Source organism: Pteronotus mesoamericanus, unplaced genomic scaffold, assembly GCF_021234165.1.
Source record: "Pteronotus mesoamericanus isolate MK-2021 breed Mesoamerican mustached bat unplaced genomic scaffold, CSHL_Meso_final contig_173, whole genome shotgun sequence".
NCBI lineage: Eukaryota > Metazoa > Chordata > Mammalia > Chiroptera > Mormoopidae > Pteronotus > Pteronotus mesoamericanus.
In genome coordinates, this window is record NW_026555072.1 from 8,028,017 (window position 1) to 8,038,389 (window position 10,373).

The 10,373-nt window shown below is 36.9% G+C and overlaps 1 pseudogene; it reads left to right on the plus strand.

Moving 5' to 3' along the window:
- Positions 1-639: 639 nt before the first annotated feature.
- Positions 640-1,500, plus strand: LOC129065160 (60S ribosomal protein L6-like; annotated as a pseudogene).
- Positions 1,501-10,373: the final 8,873 nt, after the last annotated feature.

The following is a 10,373-nucleotide window of genomic DNA, read 5'->3' on the forward strand; positions in this document are numbered from 1 at the left end:
CAGGCCTAAGAAATTGACTTCAGGAATGTAGTCTATATCTGGCCATCTCCATAAATACAGGCATAGGTTATTTGTCATAAAACCTCACAAACAGAAAAAAATCACCCAGGGTTAGTCCTCCACTGTCAGTATCCAACTTTGGAGCTTTAAGGATGAAAGAGAATATGTGGCTGTTACAGCAGTGCTTTCTCCAAACCCACAGACAGCTAACTTAACTATAATCCTAGGAAAGGGGAAAATCCCATAACTTAATTGGCTTCCTGCCTCTGGCAGTTTCTCTCTTCTACCACCGGTGCACATTTGCTACTCAGAAACAAGGTTAATTTACTTACATCTTTAATTCCCTCTAAGATTTGTTACACTTTCCATGGCCTTCAGATACTCTTGTTGGGGTCAGTAGGCCTGGTGAAAGAAAGCTGGCTTGAGTTTCAAGGCAACTAAAACAGAATATACCTGTTTGTTTTCACTGGCTTTGAATAAGCATGAGCTGAGAGTGACAGAATCCTCTTCGGATCATGATTTTTTTTTAATTTAAATATATTTTATGATTATACAGTAATAATATAATTATTGCATACAATTTGGAATATAAATTGAAGAAAGTATGAAGAAAATAAGACATTTTTCCCATCTTGCAAGATGGAAGGCGAAAAAACTGAGAAGCTGGATACCAAGGAGAAGAAATCTGAAGCCAAGAAGGCTGATGCTGTCGGCAAGGTTAAGAAGGGTAACCTCAAGGCCAAGACACCAAAGAAGAGGAAGCCCCACTGCAGCCGAAACCCTGTCCTAGTCAGAGGAATTGGCAAGTATTCCAGGTCAGCCATGTATTCCCAAAAGGCCATATACAAGAGGAAGTATTCCGCAGCTAAATCCAGGATTGAAAAGAAAAAAGGAGAAAGTTATGGCCACTGTCACAAAGACAGTTGGCGGTGACAAGAATGGGGGTACCTGAGTGGTTAAACTTCTCCAAATGCCTACTGTCCTACTGAAGATGTGCCTCGAAAGCTGTTGAGCCACGGCAAGAAGCCCTTCAGTCAGCATGTGAGAAAACTGCAGGCCAGCATCACTCCCGGGACCATTCTCATCATCCTCACTGGGCACCGCAGAGGCAAGAGGGTGGTTTTCCTGAAGCAGCTGAGCAGTGGCTTGCTACCTGTGATTGGATCTCGGGCCCTTAATCAAGTTCCTTTGTGTAGAACATACCAGAAATTTGTCATCGCCACCTCCACCAAAACTGGTATCAGTGGTATGAAAGTCCCCAAGCATCTCACTGATGCTTACTTCAAGAAGAAGAAGCTGCGCAAGCCCAGGCACCAGGAAGGGGAGATCTTCGACATCAAGAAGGAGAAATAGGAGATTACAGAGCAACGCAAGGTTGATCAGAAAGCCGTGGACTCACAAATTCTGCCTAAAATCAAAGCTGTCTCTCAGCTCCAGGGCTATCTCTGCTCTGTGTTTGCTCTCACAAACAGTCTTTATCCTCACAAAATGAAGTTCTAAATTTCTTTTGAGAAACCTAATTAAACAACTGATCTGTTAATAAAGAAAAAAGAAAAAGAAAATAAGACCACCTGAAAAACCTATCACTCCACAATAACCAGTATTGGCTTTGAATATGTTTCTCTGTACAAGTATAGAGTTCAGCATTTTGCTTTTTTTCACTGTATACAAAATCATATTTTTTCATGTTATTATATATTCATCATAAACATTACAGGGCTATAAATATCCTACTATAATAATTTGACCATTTCTTATCATTTGACATGTCTACAATTTTCAATTTCTCACTATTAAAAGTAACACTTTGAATAAAAACCGTACATATAAATTCTTTGTGTTCATCTGTAATTGTTTCACCACGATAAACAATTAGCTGTGAAATTACTAGAAATAATATGCAGACTTTAAAGAGTTTTTATTAAAGTGTAACCTACATCCAGAATGTACACAAATCATGAATGTATCACTTGATGAATTTTTATCACGCAAACACATCCATGGAAGCAGCACCCAGATCAAAAAATATTAACAACACCCCAGAAACACCCTTTAAGTTCCTAAACATCCCAAAGTTTGCCATTATACTTACCTTTAACATAATAAATAAGTTTTACCATGTTTTTTTTTAACTTTATATAATTAGAATCATTCATATGGTATGTGCTCTTTTTTTTATTATTATTATTTGGCTCCTTTCATTGAATAGTATGTTGTTAGTACAATTCATCCATGTAGTTTGATGTAGCAATCATTTGCTCATTCTTATTGCTGGATAGTATTCCATTGCATGCATATGCCACATTCATTATCCATTCTAATGCCGATGGACATTTGAGTACTTTTTAATTTGAGGCTGTTATGAATAGAACTGCTATGAACATTCTAGAGCATGCCTTTAATGAACATATGTACACGTTTCTGCTAGATACTCACCTAGGAGTGGAATTGTTATACCTTAAAGATGGCATATGTTCAACTTCAGTAAATACTGTAGGTTTTTTCAAAGTATTTGTAGAATATGCACATTTTAAGTCTCTTAATGCAAACTGCTGACATTCACAAAGTTTCTCTCCCTTTACACTCTCCCAGAAGCATATGAGACACCATGTGAAACCCTTCCCAACAGTAGGTATTACATATTTTTTTTAAAAAACATTGCTATTAAGGTAGGCTAAAAAGTGGGGGTTTTGCATCTATTTTAATTTGTATTTTCTTGATTGTTATTGACAGTGAATAAGCATTCAACAAAAGAAAACACAAATATCAACAAATATGAAAAAATTTTCACATCATTTTCAAATTATCTACTGAAATGTTTGTCTTTATCTTGTAGTGGTGAAAGGCTTTCCTTTAGCAGAGGACCCAAATTAATAACATCAGAAATGAAAGGGGAGAAATAACAACTGATACCACAGAAATACAAATGATCATCAGAAACTATTATGAACAATTATATGCCAAGAAATTTGAAAATCTTGATGAAATGGACAAATTTTTAGAAAAGTATAATCTTCCAACACTGAAGGAGGAAGAAACAGAAAGCTTGAACAGACCAATAACAGCTGGGGAAATTGAAGAAGTAATCAAGAAACTCCCAGCACACAAAAGCCCAGGGCCAGACAGTTTCCCAGGAGAATTTTACAAAACATTTAAGGAAGAGCTAACCCCTGTCCTTCTCAGACTATTCCAAAAAGTCCAGGAGGAGGGAAGACTCCCAGACTCTTTCTATGAGGCCAAAATCACCCTGATCCCAAAACCAGATAAATACCCTACAAAGAAAGAAAACTACAGGCCAATTTCACTGATGAACATAGATGCTAAAATCCTCAACAAAATATTGGCAAACCGCATCCAGCAATACATTCAAAAGATTATCCACCACGATCAAGTGGGATTCATCCCAGGGATGCAGGGATGGGATGGTTCAATATACACAAATCAGTAAACAAGATACATCACATAAATAAAAGACAAAAACCACATGATCATCTCGATAGATGCAGAAAAAGCATTTGATAAGGTACAGCACCCATTTATGATCAAAACACTCAGCAAAATGGGAATAAATGGGGCATTCCTCAACGTAATAAAGGCCATATATGAAAAACCTACAGCTAATATCATACTCAATGGGCAAAAACTGAAAGCTTTCCAACTAAGATCGGGAACACGACAAGGATGTCCGCTCTCACCGCTTCTTTTCAACATCGTATTGGGAGTCCTAGCCACAGCAGTCAGACAAGAGAAAGAGATAAAAGGCATCCAAATAGGAAAGGAGGAAGTAAAACTATCATTGTTTGCAGATGACATGATAGTGTACATAGAGAACCCTGTAGACTCCACCAAAAAAACTCCTCAACCTAATAAGTGAATTTGGCAAAACAGCAGGATACAAAGTCAACATTCAGAAATCAAAGGTATTTTTGTGTACCAGCAATGCAATAGAAGAGGAAGAAATCAGAAAAAAAAATACCATTCGATATACGAAGAAGAAAAATAAAGTACCTAGGCATAAATTTAACCAAAGACGTAAAAGATCTGTACGCAGAAAACTATACAACATTGAAAAAAGAAATGAAGGAAGACACAAATAAATGGAAGCATATACCGTGCTCATGGATTGGAAGAATTAATATCCTCAAAATGTCCATACTACCCAAAGCAATTTATAGATTCAATGCAATCCCTATTAAGATACCAATGACGTATTTCGCAGAAATAGAACAGACATTTCAAAAATTTATATGGAACCATGAACGACCCTGAATAGCCGCAGCAATTTTGAGAAAGAAACACAAAGTAGGAGGGATCACAATACCAGACATCAAACTCTACTACAAAGCCACCATACTCAAAACAATCTGGTACTGGCACAAGAACAGACCCATAGAGCAGTGGAACAGAATAGAAAGCCCAGAAATAAGCTCAGGTCTCTATGGACATCTAATATTTGACAAAGGGGGAAGAAGCATAAAATGGAGCAATAACAGCCTCTTCAACAAATGGTGTTGGGAGAGCTGGAAGGCTACATGCAAAAAATTGAAATTGGATCATCAGCTGACACCATACACAAAAATAAACTCAAGATGGATAAAAGACTTAAATATAAGTCGCAACACCATCAAAGTCCTAGAGAACATTGGCAGGAAACTCTCAGATATCCCACGCAGCAATTTTTTCACTGATATGTCTCCTAAAGCAAGGGACATAAAGGAAAGAATAAACAAGTGGGACCTCATCAAAATAAGAAGCTTCTGCACGGCAAAAGAAAACATCAGCAAAATGAAAAGTGAGCCAACCCTATGGGAAAATATATTTGCTAATGATACATCAGATAGAGGTTTGATCTCAGAGATATATAAAGAACTCACTCGACTCCACTCCAAGAAGACAAATGATCCAATCAAAAAATGGGCAAAGGACCTGGGCAGACACTTTTCCAAGGAGGAGATACAGAGGGCCCAGAGGCATTTGAAAGGATGCTCTGCATCACTAGCCATCAGAGAAATGCAGATCAAAGCCACCATGAGGTACCACCTCACACCAGTCAGAATGGCCATCATAAACAGATCAACAAACAACAGGTGCTGGCGAGGCTGTGGAGAAAAGGGAACCCTCGTCCGCTGTTGGTGGGAATGCAGACTGGTGCAGCCACTATGGAAAGCACTGTGGAATTTCCTCAGAAAGCTGAAAATGGAACTGCCTTTTGATCCAGGGATTCCCCTGCTGGGACTATACCCTAAGAACACCAAAACACCAATACAAAAGAACCTATGCACCCAATGTTCATAGCAGCACAATTGACAATAGCAAGTGTTGGAAGGAATCTAAATGCCCATCAGTAGATGATTGGATCAAAAAGTAATGGTACATATACACAATGGAATACTATGCAGAAGAAAGAAAAAAAGAACTACTAAACTTCGCGACAGCATGGATGGAACTGGAGAGGATCATGCTAAGCGAAATAAGCCAGGGGGTGAAAGACAAATACCATATGATCTCACCTGTAAGCGGAACCTAACCAAGAAAACAAAAATGCAAGGAAAATATAACCAGCAACACTGAAAGGAAAAGAAATCAACAGAGACAAGAAGGAAGGGGGGCAGGGAAAGGGAAGGGAAGGGGAAAGTCAAGGAACATATAGCAATGACTCATGGGCAAAACCAAAGGGGAAGAGCTGAGGGAGGGAAGGAGGGAGGGGTCAAGGGAAAGTGGTGGGGGGGAGGCAGAGACAAATGTATTTAAAAAGTAAATAAATTAAAAAAAAAGAATGTGAGAATAACAGCTGGTGGGAATGTAAACTAGCACAGCCATTCCCACTAATCTGGCAGCACTTGATGAAATTATATACACGCCTGTAAGAGTCGGGGGGGGAGGGGGGGGAGGAGAGATGGGGAACATGAATGGGCACAGGAGATGAAGGACAAAAATACAATAAAATGACAGGCTTTCTGCACACCAAAAAAAGAAAAAAAGTAAAAAAGAAAGGCTTTCCTTTATATTAAAAAAATCATGGAAGATTTTTAAGTAATAACTGCATATACACACAGACTCAAATTAACACAGGAGTACATTTTGTAACTTTTTCATTCCTTGTATTTTAAACTTGTTATTTACTGGGTGAATTTATTGTGCATACATTATGCTCAAAGTTATGTGTTATACACTATAGTGGACACAAAATTGCTTCTCAAGTGGGTTATAGTCATTTGCTGCATGAGACTCACAAGTGGATATCTACAGTACAGATCAGCAAGCTATGCAAGTCACAATGGCAATAAGAAAATAGTGGACTTCAAAATGTAAAGAAAGGACAAAGAACGTTTGGCTGAAGTAATTGATGGTACTGAAGGCCCAGCTTCAAATCTGAAACTTGAAAGATGGAGGACTGTCTTCACTAGTTGAAGCTCAAGAGGAAGCATAGGTCAAGTGAGCAGTAGGCCAAGTGTAGCTCCAGGGGCACTTTGTAGGCCACAAGTATGTATAAAGCAGGACGATAAATCAAGAAGCTGAGGCTGATTTTTATCTGGAATTTAGGCAGGAGAATGGTGAGTTCAAAATAAGATAGGAGAGCAGTTTGAAGCCAAGGAGTTACAGTTTCAAAAGTTTTCATTGACACCAAGCTGTTCCTCCCTTTTCACCACTGTGTCCCCTCTGGAAGAAATACACCCATTAGGCTTCCAATGCCAGGCTAAGCTGTGTGGTAAGCTGCATGTGTACAAAACTAAGAAATCTTTGCCATTGTGGCAGGTAAGAAAGAGAGCTAGGAAGCACACCTATAGTGCTAGACGTAGATTGAATAAGTCTTGAATGTTCTCCTGTTTGAAAAGCAAAGAAAAATAAATGCAAGAGCAAACTAAAGGGAGTTGCAGCTCTGATTAGAGAATCTGAGGAAAGTTTATTTTTAGTAGTTTTTTTTGTAACTGGAGAAAAACAACTGGTGATAGAGGTGGGAAGCAGACAGACAGTGCCTGAAGAAGCCCATGTGGACTTGCAAGTATATTGGTGAAAAATATACATGCAAAAACCCCCCACAAGATTCTGATTATACTTTATCTTAGGAGTATTGTAGAATGTCCAGGGCTTTCCTTCCACTTGTTATACAGGATCCGGCAGAAGTAATGCCTATTTGAGTGTGGTTGGTAGGGTAATAATATGGGTGTAATAATTTATAGTTTTATTTTAACATTTCACCTAAAATGTCGTATGGTGTGCTTGAGTGTGATATTGTTATGTTAAAGAATTTTATGATTTTCTAATAAAATATTTTGTAATAAAAAGGGATGATATTTGTGCCAGACCCTGTACATGTACACTGTATGAACACTGTAGCCAAACTCATCATCCTGTGTTTTCCTCACTCTAATCAACACCTACTCTCCATCCCAAGATCCCCTCCACACACACACACACACACACACACACACACACACACACACACACAGAATGCTCCCTTAGAGCCCATAAAAGTCCATGAAATGTTCCCTGGCATAAAGCCCAGGAAAAGAAAATGAAGGGCTGTGAGTGACAATCATGGTGCTGTTTCACAGGCTTATTTCCCTCATGCTATCTAAGGGCTCTAAACAAATTATCAAAAGAGCTTGAGAAAGAGAGGGAGTAACTTTTCTTCCTGGAATTTGGTGTACCACAGGTGGGGCAGTGGGGACAGCAGTCCTAGGTGCAGGCAATAAGGGGATGCATTGTTTGTAGATCATTCTAAAAGAATAGTTAGACCAGTAAGTGGGTCTGCTTTGTTTTCACCATGCACTGACAATTCTAAACAGATCATTGATAAAACGCTACCCCTCCAAAAAATCTTTTGCTGCTGCTGTTACTTTTAAATTTTAACACTACAATATATATGTAAACTTCAATGTAACACTTTTTCATGATTATTATTCAATCAACATAGAAATGATTCTACAAGGAATTGATTTCAGAGAACTCCCAGTTCTAGGGCCAGCCCCAAAACACACAAACAAAGCTATGTGTGTTCATTTCTAGAGAAGATCCACATCTAAATCACTACAGTTCACTTTGAAGGCAGTTCCTGTTTCCAGTCATCATGGCACTGCATATCCCAACTGAGCAGTAGATTCAAAATAAACAATGAGAGCCAAATGATTGTAAAAACCAAAAACACCCAAACAGATAAACAAACAGAGTTTGAATTACTTTAATTCTGTTAGTCCATGCATGAAATCTCTGAACCTAGTGATGGTCTCACTTTCAGAAATGTTTTTTCCATGTGTTTTTCCATCTTTGCTGTTGGATTTTTGTTTGGTATTTTTTAAAAAACGAAGTAATGTAATTAAAAACATTAGTAGCTTTTACCAATTGTTATACTATAATTTTTTTGCACAATAGATCTTAAGTTCAAGAAAATGTTCACTGCCTACATTTCTTTTCTAGCTAGTATTATTATTCATTGTATTTCATGATTATCCCTGAAGTTCATTTTGTCAAGAAATGACCTGCTCTGGCTCTCAATACATCATGCACAGCACAGATGGAGACTAGCAGTTTCCTACCTGGAGTCCCAGTGGAGCTGAGGTTCTAAAAACCCAGGAATAAGTTAAGCCATAACAGATCTCAGTAATACACTTGAGAAGGTAAAGCTCGGAAAAAGATAGCAGAGCTCAGAGCTCCCCCAGATACACTGAGGATGTGAGTTTCTTGAACCAAGGAGAGTTACACAATGGACAAGGAAGGCAGCTTTTAGCCTAGAAATGGGGCCAGAAGGAGACTAGGTCTGCATGCAAGATAAAAGCTTTCAATCTTTTTTCAATAGAAACCAACATTAAAATTTATAAAATACATATGCCACATGCAACTAGAACACATGAACAAATAATATATACATACATTTATTTAAATAACACTTAAACTTTACTATGGGTGATAAAAACATCTCTGTTCTATTCTGCTTCACTTTTTTTAAATGATGCTTGTCACTTAATAAGTTGATTTCATGACCCAGTATTGAGTAATAGCCTGTAGTAAAAAATACTGAAGTAAGGGAAAGGAATCTTGACCTTTCAGTGTTCTGATAACAGTCTAAAATTTGTTAGTCTTTTACTACAGAACAAGCTTTGAACAACCAGATGTTCCTTCTTATGCTGTGTCCTGGAGCAACGTGAGCTCAGACATCACTAAGAATGAGACAAGGATGAGCCAGGGTCAAAACAAAATTAAAACAGGACCAAAAAAAAAAAAAAGCATTAATGTCAGAAAAGAAGACCTGGAAATTTTCTGATATCTTTAACTAATAAAGTAAGCACTCTTCACCTAAGAACATCTCCATAAGTTGATAGCCTAATTTATTAGTGCAATATAAAAACAATTAGAAATTTCAAGAAACAGCTTTTTAGAAAAAACATGGAATATAATACTACATATTTTGCTAACAGTAAATAATATTTACATAGCCATAATAATGTGAATGGTTTTTATTTTGATTTACAGAATCAACATAGAGAAAAAGCAGGGATTTATTTCTTCAAATTGTGTATTTATACTTGTTATCAACCTTCAAATTCAGAAGTAAATGTACACAAATGTATGATCGCAAATGTTAGGAAGTGTACATGTGGGAGAAGAGCTGAGGAAGGGTAGGGTCACTGAGATCTTCACCTTAAAAAATAAAGAATTAAAGATATTGTAATTCATCTCTAGTTGATAAAATAAAGATTCAAATACGTCACTTAAATCTACAGAAGTAACGAAGAGTAGGACTTAAACAGAGATAGGAATTTATTGGTCAGCTGAGGAGAGAAGAAACACATACCTGAATGAAATTCTCAGTTCCTATAGCAGGAGGTGAATACATACTGTATGCAACAATAAATCAAGAGTAGAATATATATTACATTTTTGGACATAAAGATAACTACAAAAAAAGGGGGGACAAAATAAGGCTTATTCAACCAATAAGGTGCATGGACCACTATTAGTTGAAATAAAACAAATATAGAGCCCTATTTCACACATTATACAAGAAATATTCAAGTGAGTTAAAAATCAACATGTAGAATCTAAGGAGTTTTAGAAGAAAATACAGCTAATATTTTTCATGACCTGAAGTAAAATATTCAAACGCAGAAGCTATAAAGTAAATATTGATAATATGACTATATTAAACATTTAACTAAATAGTAATATACATATACAAATGTTAAAAGACAAAGAATGGAATAGAAAAGTATTTGCAACACATCTAAAACATGGTTAATAGGTTTGTTTTTGTTTTTGTTTTTGTTTTCAGTGAAAAAAGTTCTACAACCCTTTAATAAATAAATAGATAAAAAATACCAAAAAGTCATTTAAAGGTTTTTTTTTAAAAAAATAATAGAAATAGTCAATAAATA